Here is a 20,678-nt window from a genome sequence, read left to right as displayed (position 1 = left end):
CTTGCTGAGTAGAGTCATCTTAGTTATAGGTTTTTCCCTTTTATTACTTTAAATATGTCCTGCCACTCCCTTCTGGCTTGCAGAGTTTCTGCTGAAAGATCAGCTGTTAACCTTTTGGGGATTCCCTTGTATGTTATTTGTTATTTTTCCCTTGCTGCTTTTAATATTTTTTCTTTGTATTTAAGTTTTGATAGTTTGATTAATATGTGTCTTGGCGTGTTTCTCCTTGGATTTATCCTGTATGGGACTCTCTGCAGTTCCTCTACCTGATTAACTATTTCCTTTCCCATATTAGGGAAGTTTTCAACTATAATCGCTTCAAATATTTTCTCACTCTCTTTCTCTTCTTCTTCTGGGACCCCTATAATTCGAATGTTGGTGCATTTAATGTTGTCCCAGAGGTCTCTGAGACTGTCCACAATTCTTTTCATTCTTTTTTCTTTATTCTGCTCTGCAGTAGTTATTTCCACTATTTTATCTTCCAGGTCACTTATCCGTTCTTCTGCCTCAGTTATTCTGAGAATAACCTAGAATTTTTAATTTCGTTTATTGTGTTGTTCATCATTGTTTGTTTGCTCTTTAGTTCTTCTAGTTACTTGGTAAACGTTTCTTGTATTTTCTCCATTCTATTTCCAGATTTTAGATCATCTTTACTATCATTACTCTGAAAATTTTTTCAGGTAGACTATTTCCTCTTCATTTTTTGGTCTGGTGGGTTTTTACCTTGCTCCTTCATCTGCTGTGTGTTTCTCTGTCTTCTCATTTTGCGTAACTTACTGTGTTTGGGATCTCCTTTTCGCAGGCTGCAGGTTCGTAGTGCCTGTTGTTTTTGGTTTCTGCTCCCAGTGGGTAAGGTTGGTTCAGTGGGTTGTGTAGGCTTCTTGGTGGAGGGGACTAGTGCCTGTCTTCTGGTGGATGAGGTGGATATTGTCTTTCTGGTGAGGACCTCGTCTGGTGGTGTGTTTTGGGGTGTCTGTTACCTTTTATGATTTTAGGCAGCCTCTCTGCTAATGGGTGGGTTTGTGTTCCTTTCTTGCTAGTTGTTTGGCATAGAGTGTCCACCACTGTAGCTTGCTGGTCATTGAGTGGAGCTGGGTCTTAGCGTTGAGATGGAGATCTCTGGGAGAGCTTTCGCTGTTTGATATTACGTGGAGCCAGGAGGTCTCTGGTGGACCAATATTCTGAGCTCGCTCTCCCACTCAGGGGCACAGGCCTGGCACCTGGCAGGAGCGCCAAGACCCTGTGAGCCACACGGCTCAGAAGAAAAGGGAGAAAAAAAGAAAGAAAGAAAAAAGAAAATAAAATAGTTATTACAATAAAAAATAAAAAATAATTATTAAAAATAATAAAATTAAAAAGTAATGAAAAAAGAAAAAGAAGAAAGAAAGAAGAGAGCAACCAAACCAAAAAACAAATCCACCAGTGATAACAAGCACTAAAAAGTATACTTAAAAAACAAACAAACGAATAGAAAAACAGACAGACAGAACCCTAGGACAAATGGTAAAAGCAAAGCTATGCAGACAAAAGCACACAAAGAAGCATGCATATATATACACATTCACAGGAAGAGAAAAAGGAAAAAAATATATATCGTTGCTCCCAAAGTTCACCACCTCAATTTTGGGGTGAGTAGTTGTCTATTCAGGTATTCTACAGATGCAGGGTACATCAAGTTGATTGTGGAGATTTAATCTGCTGCTCCTGAGGCTGCTGGGAGAGAGTTCCCTTTCTCTTCTTTGTTCGCACAGTTCCTGGGGTTCAGCTTTGGATTTGGCCCCGCCTCTGCGTGTAGGTCACCTGAGGTCGTCTGTTCTTCGCTCAGACAGGACGGGGTTAAAGGAGCAGCTGATTAGGAGGCTCTGGCTCACTCAGGCCGGGGGGAAGGAGGGGTACAGAATGTGGGGCGAGCCTGTGGCGGCAGAGGCTGGCATGACATTGCACCAGCCTGAGGTGCGCTGTGCGTTCTCCCGGGGAAGTTATCTCTGGATCACGGGACCCTGGTACTGGTGGGCTGCACAGGCTCCCAGGAGGGGAGGTGTAGATAGTGACCTGTGCTTGCACACAGGCTTCTTGGTGGCTGAAGCAGCAGCCTTAGCATCTCATGCCCGTCTCTGGTGTCCACACTGATAGCCGTGGCTCACGCCCATCTCTGGAGCTCATTTAGGCAGTGCTCTGAATCCCCTCTCCTTGTGCACCCCGAAACAATGGTCTCTTGCCTCTTAGGCAGATCCAGACTTTTTTCCGGACTCCCTCCCGGCTAGCTGTTGCGCCCCAGCCCCCTTCAGGCTGTGTTCACACAGCCAGCCCCAGTTCTCTCCCTGGGATCTGAACTCTGAAGCCTGAGCCTCAGGTCCCAGCCCCCACCAGTCCCGGCGCGTGAGCAGACAAACCTCTCATGCTGGTGAGTGCTGGTCGGCACCGGTCCTCTGTGTGGGAATCTCTCTGCTTTGCCCTCTGCACCCCTGTTGCTGCGCTTTCCTCTGTGGCTCCAAAGCTTCCCCCCCCACACCCCCGTCCCCGGCAGTGAAGGGGCTTCCTAGTGTGTGGAAACGTTTCCTCCTGCACAGCTCCCTCCCAGTGATGCAGGTCCTGTCCCTATTCTTTTGTCTGTGTTTTTTGTTTTTTCATTTGCTCTACCCAGGTACGTGGGGAGTTTCTTGCCTTTGGGGAAGTCTGAGGTCTTCTGCCAGCATTCAGTAGGTGTTCTGTAGGAGTTGTTCCACATGTAGATGTATTTCTGATGTATTTGTGGGGAGGAAGGTGAATTCCAGGTCTTACTCTTCCTCCATCTTGAAGGTCTCTACATCCAGTGAGGGTCCAGGGCGTCGGGCGTGGACCCTGAGGCTACAACAGGTCCCTGAAGTACAGGCTTCACAGGACAGTGATGGAGACACACTCTAGACTGATATTTTTATAAAAGAGCTGTGTAATTGATTCTGTTCCTTTTATTGTTGATAAAATTTTTAATCCGTCCTCATTTATAAATCAAATACATCTTTCTAAAGTATAACTTTAATATGTCATTTCCACTGCACAACAAAGAAAAAGTATATTAACAATTCTCTCTTATCACTGAAGAAAATATAGACCCTTCATCCTGGTGTATAAAGCTTCAATCGAATGCTCCTTTCTTATTTACCCTCATCCCATCATACATGCCCTTTGCTTCCAATTACACTACTCCCAGGCCTACGGACACACTCTGCCTCATATGCCATCCTCATCAATCTCAGACTTTAAAGTCCATCTTCAGAAGTGTCAGTAAATCCATTTTATTACAGAACTGTGAAACCTACATGGAAAAAACTAAAAACTTCCACCTTTACTATTCTGGGCCCTTTCTTTGTAGCAATACTTATAATACTGTATTGAGTATTGATACTTAATTATGTACCTTCCTAAATAAACTGTAAAGTTTTGAAGGTCAAAACTAATATTTACTCATTTTGCATTTCAGTTATTATCCAGCTCAATAACTGCCACAAGAAAAGCTTTTTATAAATATTTTAGAAATTGATTTAGTTAGTTAAAACTATTGGGTGCAGTCTTTATCTTACTTCTAGTCTCTCATGCTTATAATTAACTAAGAACTAGAATTGATACCTTTTGCTGGTTCATACCTAAAAAGATATTGCTAAAATACTTGATGAGGATTCTACCTACAGATTATTTTAAAAATAATTATTATACTAAGGTTTTTAAAGCCCTTACTCTTCTTAGGGCTTGAAACATATTCACTCGTTTACTCTTAACAATAACCTGATGAAAAAAGCATTATTATCTCTGTGGTAAATTAGGAAACTGAGGTATAGAGACATTATAGAGCTTACACTTGGTCGGAGTTAATAAGAAATGAACTTAGGATGCAACCCATTTTAATATTAATGCATTTACTTTCAATCTATGTAAAGTCTCTCCTCATTGACATACTTAAAATGAATAACAGTTTTCACTTGTAAAATAAAGTCACCCAGAGAACTGTTTTCTTACCATTGAAATGTTGATATTAGATTAATTTCTGAACATATTTGACCAGAACGTTTGGGTCAGTTGCTCCAGTGGAGTCCTTGTTTGCTTAATTAAATCATAAAATGAAGGCTACATAAATTAACACATATTTTATGAGCACCAATTTTATAACAGCGTAGTACTGCTGTATTTTGGTGATTTAACACTTGTTATTCAATGTTTTCACTATAAAGTGCACTTTTCCTATTGATATTTAGATTATTTGCATAAAGCTTAATTTACCAACATTCATTTTGTTTGTTTTAAATACTCTTGCATATTTGTGTTGAGAATAGACTGTTATTGCGTATTCTGTTGTATTCTATTCTCCATTAGTTTGATAAGTGTTTTCCCTTGATTTATTTGCAAACCAACAAGACAGTAAAATCAGTATTAATTTAAAATGAATAATGACATAAATTTCGCCTTAGTAATATATTTAAATATAAAAGGGGCAATGAATAATCTATATACTGTTTGAATTAAACCCTTTGAAAACATACATAGCCACAGTAATGTTATACTTCATATTTTAGACCTTATGTTACTTCATGAAGATGGATCAGTGACTACTTAGAACAATTTTTTGGGGGAATTGCATATCATCTTGAGCCTTCTGACTTTGGTGGATAGTCATTGAAGCTTGCCGTACTTAGTTTATAGTCTTGTCCTTACATTTTTGGTGATAGAGTACTGGCACTTAAAATACTTTATTCTGGTTCTTCACATCTGTGATGTTTTCGTTCATCACACTAAGCTAAGCTGTGTAATTTGAGATATGTTTGCAGGTCTCACTCTGCACAATTCCATGATAACTGAGATCTATATGATGATATGGTTCCTACATACATGAGTTTAGCGGGTTGAATGGTATCTACCAAAAAAGTATGTCTATGTCCTAACCCCTGGAATCTGTGATTGTTACTTTATTTGAAAAAAGGAACTTTGCCATTGTAAATTATGACAAATGCCTTTAATAAGACAAAGGCAGAGGTTACGTTTGAGACGGAAGAGAAGACAGAAGAGGGGGCAGTGTGATTATGGAGGCAGAGATTGGGATTATGTGCCTGTAAATCAAAGAATGCTGCTGACAGCCACCAGAAAGTGGAAGAGGGCAAAAAGTGGATTCTCCCCTAGAGCCAGAGGGAGTGTGGTCCTGCTTACAGCTTGATTATGGACTTTTGGCAATAGTTTCTATTATTTTAGCCACCAAGTTGATAGTAATTTCTTGTGGCAGCCACTGGAAACTAAGGCACACAGCTTCATTTACAAGATACCATGCAAAATTGAGGACTGCCTGTATTTGTTGTTATGTAATTTTTTTGCTCTTTTAATTTAGACCTCTATTTTATGTCCATATACTTATACTTCATATAAATTGAATTTGTATTACTTGTCTAAATCACCTTAGTCCATGTGAAAGAAATTCCACAATTCACTAAACGGGCATTTTGGTATTAGGAAGATTCTTTAAAATTTCTTTTGAGGCAAACATTTTACATTTTGTTTGCTTGTCTGTTTGTTTAGATGAAAGACAGGAGGAGAACTCGTCACAACATCTGAGCACTAAGTCATCCCTCACTGCCAGCTTATCGCCTCTAGGCAAAATGCTCCCAGTTACTTTAGGCTGTTCTAATTGGCATTATTTTCCAAATATTTACTCATTATTCTGCTCTTTTACCAATTGACTGTCTCTTTAAAGAGAGCACTCTCCAATCTATATTCATGGAAAGACAAGCATTTCAGAGCCTATTCTAATTGCTTTCTTTGGTATGCCCTCAGCTAATCTTAGTTTTTATATACTGTATAAATATACCATATGTCATCTAAAATATGTTGTTTACTGGTTATGTGGATTGACCACATATGTTTCTTAGTTTACCCAGTACTCACTAAATATGTAACCATGGATGAGATGAAAATCCACAAAGATAAAATGGGAGCAAGATCTTCATAAACTTTTGTACAAATAAATGCAGCTAGAGGGAGGAGGAAGGTATAGAATAGAGGATTTGCCCACTGATGTGAATGAGAAGAAAGTTGATTAGACTCACTGAATCCAAGAGGTGTTCCCATCTCAAAGATGTTGCTTGAAACAGAGGGTAGGTACAAGATAAATGACTTGACATGAGGATTGGTTGGAAGGTAGTATTTGGAAGAACCAATGTTTTCTCTCCTTTTACCCTACTCACTGAGTGAGTGGACACAAATGACTATATCCCCACTTGATGAAATAAAAAAGGAGCCAGTCAAGGGATCAGAGATGCCAAGTAGAGACCAAAGGCAGAATTTGGCATGTGGAGGTGAAAATAGAAAATGAAGTGAAAGTATCTATACCAAATAGTTAACGTCTAAGATCTACACCCTCAGCCCTCAAACAAAATACCAGAAGCCTGGTATCTACTCTTTCCAGAGCTTCTGGAAAAACTGACATCTGAACAGTTCCTCAGTGAAAAAGAAAACTTTTCCCAAACAAAATTTATATAGACCTTTTCTTTCTTCGCCAGAACTTCTGATCAGTTTTTTTGGCTATGACGGCTAAAATGAAAAAAAAAATTCCAAAAGACAGATCAGGTAAAATCAGAGAAATCTAAATCTCTTAGAAAATAGGTTAGAAAGATAGCAACTATGAGAGGAAAAATAAAAACTGAGAAGATGAGATTCTATGAGGTTCAATATCAGAAGGATGGAACAGAGAAAATGGAACAAAGGTAATTAGCAAATATGATAGAAAAATTTTCAGAAGTGAAGCATGTCAGTCATTTGAATGAATGGAGCCATTGAGAGCTCAGTGAAATGAATGAAATACACTAATCATGAAGCACATCCTGTAAAATTTCAAGGCAAATAAAAATCCTAGGAGGAAAAGCTGCATAAAAATGAAGTATAAGCATATATCTTTTATTTTGCTCATGATAATTTAAAGGCTGATTAATAATTTCAATAAGATAAATGATATAACCATACTGAAAAGATAGGGAGGGATATGGGATTGAATGTGAGCCAAATCATCATCTATATTAATGGAAAATTAATAATGTCTCATATTTATGAATCAAGAACTATCGTAAGTATATTTTGTAGAAATATAGAGGAAAGCAGCAGAAAAATAAGCAAAATAGTGTAAAAAGGGATTTCCTTAGAGTACCTGCTCAGGGAATTGCCATCTTTGCATTATAAGTATTTCTGTGCTATTCTATTTATCTAATATGTATATTATTCTAATTTCAAATTTAAATAATATGGATGGAAGGAGGAATAGGAACAAAATAAAGAGAAATGGGTTATTTGGAGAAAATATAACATTCAAGGTTGTAACTACTGTCTGAGTGACCATAGATTTTTAGGTTTCTTACTGCAACATTGCTTCCTCTAGTTTCTCACTTGCTCAGGTAGAAAACTTGATGTTGAGTTACATAGTAGTACATTCAGCAGCAAATACCAGAAAAGCAGTCAAGTGACTTACATCAAATAGTGACTTATTTTTTCTCATGTAACAAGAATTCTGGAAGAAGGTAATGCAGGTATGGTGATTCTCTTAGAGATCCAAGCCTTTTCTTCCATTTCATTTCATCGTCTTCAGCATATTAGCTTGTTGTCTGGTGATTGAAAGATGACTCTTTATCCCTAGGTGTCACATCCATGTTTCAGACAGGGAGAAGAAAGGAAGGGGAGAAGTATAGGCAGACTTCTACATATATTTCATTAGCCAGAACTGTGTCAGATGGCCACTCCTAGTTGCATGAGAAGTTAGAAAATTGAATTTTTCCCTCTTACAGCCTCTAACAAAAAATCAGACACAAAGGACGGGTTTTGGAGGAGGTTGGATGAGGTAATTTATGTCTTTATAGATTTCATGGTTGAAATATTTTATACTGGAGGATGAAGATGATAATAAATTTTAAAAGGCATTATGCTATTGAAGTTAGCCAACTGTTAGGATGGTTTTTCATTGGATCTTGAAAATAGACCTGTTGACAAAGGGGAAAGAAGACGTAAAGTAAATTTTACATTAGTAGCTTATCAGACAGTTTGGTAACAATTTATATATATTACCTCATTTAATATTCACAATGAGCTTATAAAATATTTCTTCATTTTAGAGATGAAAAACTGAGAGTCAAATATATTAAATAATGTATCTGAAATCACAGTCAGTAAGTGATATGGTCAGTGAGAAAACAAGTGTCTTCCTCTGGTATCTGAGCTTTTACTATTAAAATAGCAAATAACTCATATTCCAAGAATTATAGGGAGGATTTCCTTAATGTGTGTATAAAATTCCATTTTTCATTCTATAAAGCAAAACTGTAGTGCTTGCTGATTCAGTGGTGAGGAGTGTATACTATTGGGTTGGCCAAAAAGTGCCTTCGGTTTTTAAGTAAAAATAAGACACATTTTTCATTTTCACCAAGAACTTTATTGAACAGCAGAATTGACCCAATTTCACTTCCAAGAAGTAAGCACTATCAATAGTTTAGAGGAGGTTCTTTTCAGACTTTTTAATACAATCTCACTTGTGTGATGTGTGGAAGAGTCAACTTTCATTGAAAATGCATTCTACCTATATACTAGATATCTTTTTCTTTTCTCCCAGCGCCACTCCCCATACTTCTCAGCTTTGGTCCTGTGTCCTGGGTGGCTTTCTTGCCCTCTGTCTTCCAGTTTGGTTTCCCTGTTAAACGCAGTAACAGAGGTTAAGAAAATGGGAAGAAAATAAGATTAGGGTATTTGTTACCCAGAGCCCTTTCACTGAGTTCCTGTGCATAGGTTTTAACCTTTCCAGTGTAAACAACAGCTCTGTGTGCAGGCTGCCCTATCCCTGCAGCTATGTCTCTGGGTTCAGAGTCTGCTTCTCCTTCTAATTTTAGGCTGAGGGGTGTCAACAGCATTCTGTTGTCACTCCCCTTGAGATACTGTACCTTCCTTTTCCTAAGCCCTTTGTGAATAGTTTTTGTTAAACTCATACATTGATATGTATATGTATTTCTGTATTTAAGAGTATCTTCCCATTAGAATATAGTGTGCTAAGTGGGTAAATGGTTTACATAGTTTTTTTTCAAAGGCTTTTGTTTTCTCAATTGAGAAAATCACTATGTAAACAATAGGCCCTTATTACTTGCTTTTAAAATATCAAATTAATACCTTCTTTTTTCTGGAAAAACAAATGAAATCCATCTGTATGCTGGCATAAATAATATATTCATATTTATATACAAACTTATATGAATAATCATGGTACTATATATAAGAAAAGAGGATGTGGGAAACAACAAAACCCTCTAAAAATTACAGTAATTTAGGGTCATCAAACAAGGTCACAGAGTTTTTTTAACAGTAAAAACCATCAAAACTATCACTCTGACATGACCAATTACAAATCCAATCTTCTCTGTAAGGTGTATAGATCTTTGAGAGAGCTTGGAAAAAAATCCTGAAGATGGATGGATGGTTTGTTTTGGTTTTGCTTTTTTTTTTTTTTCTTTTTTGCAGATCTTTTTGTCTTTTGTACATATTTTTATGTAGTTAGTTGAAATCAATGCTTCCCTTTCAAGCCTTCCCCCACAAACACACACAAATTCCATGAATGACATTGCTCCGGCCTTACACCACATATCTACAAATATACTGATGTTCATTCCCTGCACCTTCCATACTTAGCTCTTGACTATTTCTCATTCATTGTCATTCTCTTTCTTGTGATCCTGCATGAGGCAAGCCTTTTGAAGGGTTGGGTTTCTTCAGGTCCAAATTCTGGGGTGTACATATTCCACTGGCATTCCAGAATCAGCTGGATATTTTCATGTTCAGGATGTTGAACTTGCGATTCTGAACAAGCTGACAGGCTGCTGTCACCAAGCTCTTGGAAGTCATTAACAATATGTAGAAGTATTTCCTTCCTATATTTTTCTAAATATTCATTAGAATTCACTTTCCTTCCTAATTCCTATAATTCCTTTATGTAAAAATGTGTAGGCTTTCACTTCCAAGATATCCCACTGTCTTAGGAATGCTTGATATATTAATTGTATCACTACAACAATTGTCTGTTTGGTCCCGGGACCTTGTGGGAAGGTGTCAGTTGGTTCTGATTTTATGGATGAGAAGTTAGAGAGGCTGATTAGAACTGAGGAAGCAAATTGGTTTGTAATGGTTTATAATTTGTTGAGCTTTGAACTTTAGCTCATAAAGCTTAGCAGGGTTGTCTTTCTGTTTTGAAGATCTGGGGTCCAAGGCCAATCATCTACTCATGATATGTAGAGGCCACTTCAGGAAACTGTCATCTCAATGGGAGGTCCAACTGGTCATCATTCATGAAGTCCCATGTTGCCCTTACTTCTATGCCTTGATAGCCCAGTAAGATGCAAAAGAATAATTTAAAATATGATAAAATAATTATGTAAGGAATATGCCTACATACACTTTAATTCTATTTTTCTTTTTCAGTCTTGGGTAAAGCAGTTGGTATGTGGCTTGTTTAGCAGACTGAACAACATTAGCAAAGACACGATTTAATTTTGCTTCTGTAAATTAATGAACAATCTCAGTGTCTTTGTGTGGAGAAAGATGAGCAAAAGAATCAGAATAATTGAAGACAAGTACAAGAAAGGTAACTGACAGGCATCCACATGCCTCTTCTTAGTTCATGTTAGAATATACAGTGAGGAGAGACCAATCGTTGCTCAGAATTACTGCCTCAACAGATCTGTTTTGAAAACTAATGATAAATGATCTCAGAATATCTCAAGGCAATGCATTATATTGGGTTGGCCAAAAGTTCCTTCTTTTTTTTTTTTTTTTTTTTAAAGATTGATTGCTATGTTGGGTCTTCGTTTCTGTGCTAGGGCTTTCTCTAGTTGCGGCAAGTGGGGGCCACTCTTCATCGCAGTGCGCGGGCCTCTCACTATCGTGGCCTCTCTTGTTGTGGAGCACAGGCTCCAGACGCGCAGGCTCAGTAGTTGTGGCTCACGGGCCCAGTTGCTCCGCGGCATGTGGGATCTTCCCAGACCAGGGCTCGAACCCGTGTCCCCTGCATTAGCAGGCAGATTCTCAACCACTGTGCCACCAGGGAAGCCCCGTTCCTTCGGTTTTTAAGTGAAAATAAAAGGCACGGTTTTCATTTTCACTAAGAACTTTATTGAACAACGTACTCACCATTTTGTTCCACTACCTTCTGCCATTTTCCAGGCAACTTCATAATTCCATCTTCCCCAAACTTTTTATCTTTCTGAGCAAAGAACTGTTCCAGGTGCCTTTTACAGTCTTTCAGGGAACTGAAATTTTTTCCATTAAGAGAATTTTGGAAAGACCAAAATAAATGGAAATCCGAAGGTGCAATGTCTGGTGAGTACACCGGATGAATCAGAACTTCCCAGCCAAGCTGTAACAGTTTTTGGCTGGTCATCAGAGAAACATGCGGCCTTACATTATCCTGATGGAAGATTATGTGTTTTCTGTTGACTAATTCTGGACACTTTTCGTTGAGTGCTGCTTTTAGTTGGTCTAATTGGGAGCAGTACTTGTTGGAATTAATCATCGTTTGGTTTTCCGGAAGGAGCTCATGTTAGAAGACTCCCTTCCAATCCCACCATATACACAACATCACCTTCTTTGGATGAAGACTGGCCTTTGGTGTGGTTGGTGGTGGTTCATTTCGCTTGCCCCACAATCTCTTCCATTCCACATTATTGTACAGTATTCACTTTTCATTGCCCATCACGATTTGTTTTAAAAACGGAACGTTTTCATTACATTTCAATAGAGAATTGCATGTGGAAATATGGTCAAGAAGATTTTTTTTGCTTAACTTTTGTGGAATCCAAGCATCAAAGCAATTAAAATAACCAGGCTGGTGCAAATGATTTTCAATGCTTGATTTGGATATTTTGAGTATGTCAGCTATCTCCCTCATGGTATAATGCTGATTGTTCTCAATGTCTCGATTTGATCGCAATCAACTTCAACTGGTCTACCCGACCGTGGAGCATCGTCCAGCGAAAAATCTCCAGCATGAAACGTTGCATACCACTTTTGACGTGTTCAGTCAGCCACAGCACCTTCTCCGTACACTGCACAAATCTTTTTTTTGCGTTTCAGTTGCGTTTTTCCCTTACTTGAAATAATAAAGCATAATATGCCGAAAATGTTGCTTTTTTTCTTCCATTTTCAATATTAAAATGGCTACCCCAAAATTCACCAATTTTGACATCTTTTTTTAAATGCACGCTGATATGACAGCTGTCACATACAATCTAACAAAATTGTTTCGAATGAAGTTAAAGACAGCTAAGTGCTACTAGAGCCATTTTACAGAAAACAATGAACAAACCTTTTGGCCAACCCAATACATGGTAAATTCAGAGTGGCCTGTTCTTCCAGGAGGTCATATCCAAAAAAGTAGTGTAAAGTGTCACAAGGAACATCAAAACCTCCAACTCCTTACCATTCTCCTGACACATGATGGATGAGCACTGATTAAAAAAAAAAAAAAAAAAAAAAAAGTGTGAATATATTTCCAGTAAATTTAAAAGCCTGAGTATAAACTGAAGAATTTGAATTGCAGGTGATATTTTCATTTTTTCCCAGCTGAAGTTCATAATTTTCAGTAGAGAGTAGTTCATAAGGTAAAGAACTGGTTATAAGTATATAAATAATTAAAATAATATTGAGTGGACACTTACTACCATTAAGCACTCTTCATTTATTCTTGTCAGCTAAACTATTTTGTGGTAATACTGTTACCTTCATTTTATATGATGGACTGCAAGTTCTTAAAGGCTAAATAATTTGCTAAAGGGGTAAGGTTTGACCTTAGGTCTCTAATGTCAAAGCTGATGCCTTTAACCACTTTGCTATTTTTATGTCAAAAATTTTCAGTTTACTGGACCACAGTGGAAACTCAGTTCGGTAAAATATTGTTAGGATATGAAGGAACGTTCAGTAACACTATGGTTGAGAATGAGAACAGAGAGCAAAATTAGCAGCCGCTGCCTGTTTTTAACTTTGAAATGGTGCATTTTTTTTTTTTTTTGTAATCTCCGAAGAATAGCATCTGAAGCCCCTAGGAAAATGATAAATTAAAGATAAGCATCTCTGTCCCACTTGTAGGACCAAAACACAATGTGAAAAATACGGCTAAAGCTAACGAATGATCCTCCTGCTGATAGGAACTGCTAGTGGAAGTGCTCATAGATGGCAGGAGAACAGAGTAAGTCTCATGGGTAGAAAGCAACGGCTGGACTGAGGTTTCAATGTTTGTGAAAGATGATGAAAAAAGTAAGACTTGTAACTATCTCTGGGGCTATAGCTTATTTAAATCCCCCTTCTTGGAGGATGGGAGGAAGCAGATATAACCCAATGATAAGGATCTGGGCCAAACCTCTATTACTGGAGGAGTTAGAGAAAATTTCAAAATCGCTAGACAACACAGGATGAACATTGGAGAGAAAAACAAACCAATAAACTCTCACTTCAGTTTAGCCTACAGAGTTGCTATTTTGATATACATGAGGAAAATTAACGCTGAGAAAAGTCATCACCAACATCAAGAGTCAGGAGAAGGATGTAACCAGATAAATGAAAAAGAAAATAAAGCAATCTGAGAGTGACTTAAAAGTAAATTTGCCAAGGATGGTCCAAGAGAAAATATAAAATGAAACAAAAATGGTCAGACATAGAAGAGACTATAAAGGAGAATCAATTACAATTACTGGAAATGAAATAAAAGTTCTTTAAATGAAGAGACAAAATTTGAGTATATAGAAGGCACAATTTAAATCTATCATCATTGTAGTAAAGAAAAATCAAAAGACCCTCATTTTTTATGTTTTGCTTGTTTAGCACAGGGGAAAGGCATTTTGTTAATAAACCAAAATAAGCAGGGATGATCAAGGCCTTCAGCAGAATAAAGATAACTAAAAATGTAACCCCTAAATATTTGCCTTTTTCTTATTCCTTATTAAACAAGAAGATTAATAACATGACATAGTGGTACTTGTAACTTTTTATGGATAACTGACAGGATTTCTCTGTAAATCTTTCTCCTTATATTGGAAAACACTACTTTTTATGAGATGTTACAGAAAGATTTTTTTGCTATATTAGAAAAAATTACCTGTTTCCCATTTCTGGATGTTCTTGTTTTCTCTATTCCAAAATATTTGCTGGTTTTTATGAAGAAAATAGGATCTTAGTCAGAAACTCTAGGAATGGTAATGGAAGAGAGAAATGTCTTTTGATAATGGTTAGATTGTAGTTATTTTTCCATCTTTTTCTTCTTGCGTTTGAATGCCTAAACAGTAAACCCCAGTGAATGTGTCAACATATTTCTTGGAACACTTGAAACTGCTGTTACTGTCTATCCCTGAATTAAATATTTTTCTGTTTGTAATTTAAAACATTTTAATTACAATACAAATTACATGATACCACCATGTAGCACTAAACAAAGAACTAATTTATGTTCTTTCTGTACTTATCATTTGTTGACTAATTAGTTTCTCTATGAGACGCCAAGTGACTCATAAATGCAAACCTCCTGAGGATATAAAGGTTAATTTTGAAGTGATTACAAATATTCCAGTAACATTATAATTAATAATTACATTTGTGATGCAGAAATCTTCTAAAGCACCAGTGAGTAACCTCTGTAAATTAGGACACATAGTTGGCATCATTTAGGATGTCTTTGCATTATTCCTTTCATTCAGTCTAGTTTCAGGGTGAAGTGGGATCACATATTAAAACCATCATTAGTCTAAATCCATGACCCTATGTGTTTGCATCTATGTGCATCTGTGTGTATGTGTGTGCCTGTGTGAGAGGTACACACACACACACACACACCCGTCTCTGTGCATGCTATCAGTTCATATTCTTAGGCTGAACTTGAGCTATGACTGGACATGTTATGGAATGATTCACTAAGTTATGGAGAAGTCGTCCGTTTATATGAGGGTCACAGATGACTCTTGGGAGAGAATTTAACCTATGGAATGAAAGGGTCACAGAGCCTCTTTTCACAAAACATTAATGGAAGGATGATTCTGAGAACAAATGGGCATCTACTGTTCAGCTATGATTCTGACACCAGCTTATATGCATTTATAAATGGTCTTAGGAAGCAAAAGGGTTTATGATGTTAAACTGAAGTTGTTTTTTTTCCCCACTAAAACTTCTGAAAGTCCGTGCAATTCTAAAGTGCCACTGATTGGATTTCATCTTGTCTTTTCAGTTCTTAACTGCTGGTAATTGTTAAAGATGTCAAATGGAGTTTGTTTTTTTTTTTAAATAATAGGTAAAGTACTGAAGTATAGTACTGATTTAAGTCTTAAGTATTTCAAATTACTTGTACAGTCATCTAACATTACATATCAATAACCTCTCTTTTGAGTGGGAAAGAAAGGAGTAAGTCAACAATGGTCATCAGAAATTTGGTGTAATCTGTAGCCTACCTTATCACTACCATAGCGCATATTGATGTATCATTAATAGAGGCAATGATTACATAACATTGCTGGGCTTTCCAGTTGTGATTCTAGGGTAACTTCTCTTCTAAGTTTTATCAATGGGTAATTATAAATAAGAGAGAGTAAAAAAGATAGATTAGAATTAGATTAGATTTAAATTAAATCTCTCCTGGCCTGTTCAATTTGACATCTTAAACCTAATGCATCCAACTGAGTTTCTGATAATTTCCACCAAACCTGCTTCTCCTGTAATCTTCTCCATCTTAGTTTTTGGCAACCCTATCCTTCTAGATGTTCAGGTCAAAGACCTGAGACAAATTGAGTTCTTTCCTTATTTCAACACATTTTTCTAGTATGTCAGGTAATGCTCTCCCCTCTAACTTACAAATATGTCTAAGAATCCAACCACGACTGCACCCCTTGATCAATCTTCCATCACTCTTACCTGGATTATGGCAATCACCTCCTAATGGTGCTCAGTGTTCGTATCTTTGCCCTCCTCCAACCTGTACTCAGTCCAGCAGCGAGAGTGACCTTTTAAAATATAAGTTTGATTTTATTTCTTCTTTACTCCAAATCCTTTGTGTTTTTAAAATTCATTTAAAAGTAAAAGCCAAAACCCTTTACTTTGACCTGTAAGGCCCTATATAGTCTTTCCTCTCATTACTTCTTTGAACTCTTCTCCTACTTCTCTCTTTTGTCGGCTCCCAGTGTTCTAGTCTCCTTGCTCTTCTAAAAACCACCCATGCATGCTCCTGTCTAAAGTTACTTTTATCAACTCGCCACCCTATTTAAAATTGCATCCTGCTTGTATTTCAACCCAATAATTCATATTCACCTTTTCAGCTTTAATTATTTTCCCTTGGCACTTATCTGCAATAAGCTGTATATTTTATTTATCTTGTTTTCTTCTGTATCTTCCCATGAAACATAAGATCTATGAGGGTAAGGACTTGTGTGTGTGTTCTTTCCCTGTGAACAGTGCTTAGGACAGAGTAAATGTTAAATTTTTTAAATGAAAAAGAGGGTCTATCTTACACAAGTAAGAATGCTGTTAAAATGATTTTCTTAAATAAAGCAACAGTAGTTACATTGGCTAAATCAAAGCTATCATGCATGATACAGGTGAAGGCAGCAATGATGTTTGTTATGGTTTAAAAATCAATGAAATCTATATATTATAATTTTGGATAAATAATGTGTTTTTTAATGTTTATTCTTCAGTTGTCCATACCTAGTCACACTTCATTGGTATTATATGTGGAGTCTTGAAAACATTAAAACTTATTAAAATAAATTTTAATACTATGTAAGTGAGATTAGCCACACTTATTTATTTTTATTCACAGAATACCAATTTTTGATCTGTCTAAATCTTTGATTTAATTTTTTTCATGCTTATAAAATTAATTTTATAAGTAAAGGCCAAATGGGTAGTATTTTTGCTTACTTTCCCACTAAAGGGTGTTTTCTTGTTTGATCAAAATGTGGATATGTCCTTGAGAGTATGTCATTATTTGAGTATGATCTGCCATTTGTAACCTGTGGTAAAGTATTACACAGAGCATTCTCTGCCCACCACCATAATTTGAAAACAGGAAATTATGCTGCTATCACTGTCTTAAACTATATAAGTTTAAGCTGTATAGCATAATGACTTGACTTCACAAGCATCATGAAATTATTGTCACAATAAGGTTAGTGGACATCTATCATCTCATACAGATAAAAAATAAAAGAAAAAGAAAAATTTGTGTGATGAGAACTCTTAAGATTTACTCTCTTAATTTAATTAGTTCTCTTTTCTCTTTTGAGTAACAGGAAATAAATATTAGGCTATGCCATATATGGAAATATAATGAAATGTCACTATATAATTGAAAGCAACTTGCTTTCTTTGGTTTTACCTTTCTTACACGTAAAATGGAGTCCTACTTTCTTTTTCTTATTCCCTTTTATTATTAGACTGGACACAGTTGTAGTGAGGCTTAAGTGACATATTTATAGCACTTTAAAAATTATAAAATCATACACGAATGCAATGGGTCATTCTGGATTAATTTGGTCTTTAGTGTTTCTTCCAAGCAAGGCAACTGTGCGGAATGCAATTTTTGAATTAGGAAAAAGATTCTTATATATTTTACATAATTCAAATGCTTATTCCAAAGTATACTCTCTCCCCCCACCCCCCAAATGCAATACCAGTTTGTCAGAATCCCCTGTGATTCTGATGGTCTGTGTAAGGGAAAGGATTATCTAGTGCTTGTTTAGCTTTAGAATTCCATCTCAAAAAAATCAGTCAGCAGAGATATCCATAGTTTGCAGCTCTTTTTTTAAACAGCAGTCATGTATGCTTTTTGTTGATAACTTCAGTATTTGATTCTGCTTGTAAAAGTGCTCTGTTTATTGCTTGATGTCATCATTTTGCTAACAAAGCAACTCCCATTTCAGATACTTTAGGTGAATGGGTTTTCTGAAGAATATTCCCAGTTGTAAGGGAGGAGAATGGTGAAAGGAAAAATAGAAATGTTTTATTTTATAAGAGTAGATTAGAGTTATACTTTCTCTTGCTGCTTACAGGTCAGTTGTAAGTAGTGATGATCTCCTTTATGTTACATAATAACTCAGGAGTGAAGGTAATCCTAAATACAAGAGGGCATGAGGCAGTTTAACACAAAATCCTGGTGAGGCTGAAGGTGAAAATAACACACTTTCTCAAAGCGGCTGCCAGGGGCACATTTACTAGTAGGACACAAACAACTATGTAGTACAACAATTTTTTTGTAATAGAGGAACAGTTTTCTTCTAGTTCTCAGACTTCAAATTGTTTTCTTTTATTTAAAACTATTTAAAACACAGAGAATCTTACAAAATTCCATGGGTTGCAGCATCTCAGAGAAGTAGGCTTTTGTAGAGCATGTCTACCACAGAGGAGAGCAAACCTCCAGCATTTCATTACTGTCCAGTGTTGACTGTTTGCTTCTGTGTGTGTCTTTGTTTTGGTGACTAATTAGAGCAGATATCACTAAAGCCATAGAATTCATATTAATGCAATCTATAATTTAATGCCTAAAAATTGAGCCACTATAAATAACTAGCTTATATGTAAAACAGAAGTCAAATCTATATAAATACATTTTGATATTTCACAGCCCACTACAATTATAACTTCCCAAACTCAGATGACTTCTTCCTCAACCCCTAATAAAATCTCTTTGGAACATCGTAGATTCTCTATACAATACTTTACAAGTACGTACTTGGAATTTGGTTCACTCAGGTTATTCACTCCTGGCCATCTCTGTGGAGAACCTCATGGTGGCACTGTGGCTGGTTGCCACAAAGGGATTTCTGTCTTTCTTTGTGTCCTGTCAGTGATGTGGCCCTGCTTCAGACTATTTCTCCTCTTGGGGTCACCCTGAGCCCTCAGTATCCCTTACCTTCCCAGATACCTCTGTGAGATTTGATAGAAGATGGTTCTCTCCCAGCCTGTGTTTCTCTTTGTCTCGTAGACCCCAAAGTGATATTGGGTGTGAAAACAGCTCCCATAGCTTCTTCTCTAACTGGACTTATGTTTGGCAGAATTCTATGATGACTCCAAAGATTCCTCCCCTCGGTGAACATGATATATTATAATCCCCTCCCTTTGAAGGTGGAACCTGTGAAAAGGATTCAGTAGTCATTCTCATGACTAGGTTATGTTATACGGCAAAGGTGAGGAGATTTTTGCAGAGGCAATGGAAGTCCCAAATCAGTTAATTTTGAGTTAATCAAGAGGGTGATTACTCTGAGTGGGCCTAACCTAATCAGATAAGACATTTAAGAAAGATCCTAGAAGTCAATGATTTTCCTGTTGGCCTACAGTCCTCCATGAGTTCCATGGCTGCAAGGAACTGAATTTTAGAAACAAATTACGTTATTACAGAAGAGAGTTTCCCTGAATATCTGAAATGACAAGAATAAACTTCTGGCAGGAAACTAAAAAAAAAAAAAAGAAAAAAAAAAAAAAATAGAACTCAGGCCCACCGGACCTACTGAATCACAATTTGCACTTTTACAATCTCCCCAGTGTACTTGTGTACCCATGAATAGTTGAAAGGTACATTTCTACCTCGACATGTCTTTTCTGTATGAGAAATACACACATTTTATCCAGTTTGATATAAATAAAACACTCAAAAATGAAAAAAAAAAAAAAAAAAGTAGTCCTAACTATCTGGAATTGGAAATGCAAATAGCTAATATCAGTGTGTTGCCATCTACTCAAATACAATTTGAATTTTTTTATTCTAACAAATCCTAACATCTTGTGTAGTTCTCTGCAATAAACCCTCAGTGTATGAAGAAACAATTCTGAATGACATAGAATAGTATTCTGGATAATGAAAGTGCTGGATGCAGAAGTTGAACTCATGATTACAAAGGAAAGAAAGAAAGTCTTACCGAAATTAAGTCATTCAAATATATTGGAACTTTATGATTTTTGCAACATGATTATCATTGTAAAGTGCTCAAAATTTCTCTTAGGAATAAATACGTGCGTTGTACCTGAAAAAAAAAAAAAAAAAAGAAACAAATTACGTGGTCTTAGAAGAGGACCCCAAGTCTCAGACGAGACCCCAAACTTGGCCAACACCTCGATCTCAATGTAAGGGACCCTAGGCAGATAACTCACTTAAACTATGTCGAACTGTTCACCTACAGAAACAGATAATTAATGGATGTTGTTTAATCTTCTAAATGTGTGGTAAACTGTTATGCATCAATAGAAAACAAATGTATCCCTCTTCATTTATAGCACCTTAAAACCAATCAAAGGGGTCCTGCCTTCTTAATTTCCCACATTTCTCAATACTCCTTTTCAGGTACCTTCACAAAAAATATGTTCCTTCTTTTGTTGCCCTCAGTTTTAAGGTGACTTCAACCTGGCTCACTTTGCACTTACAGAAATGGAAACTGAGACTGCTTCAATCCAAGTAGGTAACAAGCTTATGTGCAGTGATGTCAACTGGTATGAAAGTGTTTGTCATAGATCTAGTACAGAAATGAGGACCTTATTTAAAACCAAGAGAGAAAGGGAGATCACTAGTTATTCTGAACAGGATTCGTCCACAGTGCTAAATGCATGTCACTTGTGCTGCCACTTACCATTCTTACACCCATGTCAGACATTGGTAATTTCTTCACCTTTTTTCCCCC

Source organism: Balaenoptera ricei, chromosome 10 (genome assembly GCF_028023285.1).
Source record: "Balaenoptera ricei isolate mBalRic1 chromosome 10, mBalRic1.hap2, whole genome shotgun sequence".
Taxonomy (NCBI): domain Eukaryota; kingdom Metazoa; phylum Chordata; class Mammalia; order Artiodactyla; family Balaenopteridae; genus Balaenoptera; species Balaenoptera ricei.
The sequence above is the reverse complement of the archived record's forward strand: the minus strand, read 5'-3'. Positions refer to the sequence as shown.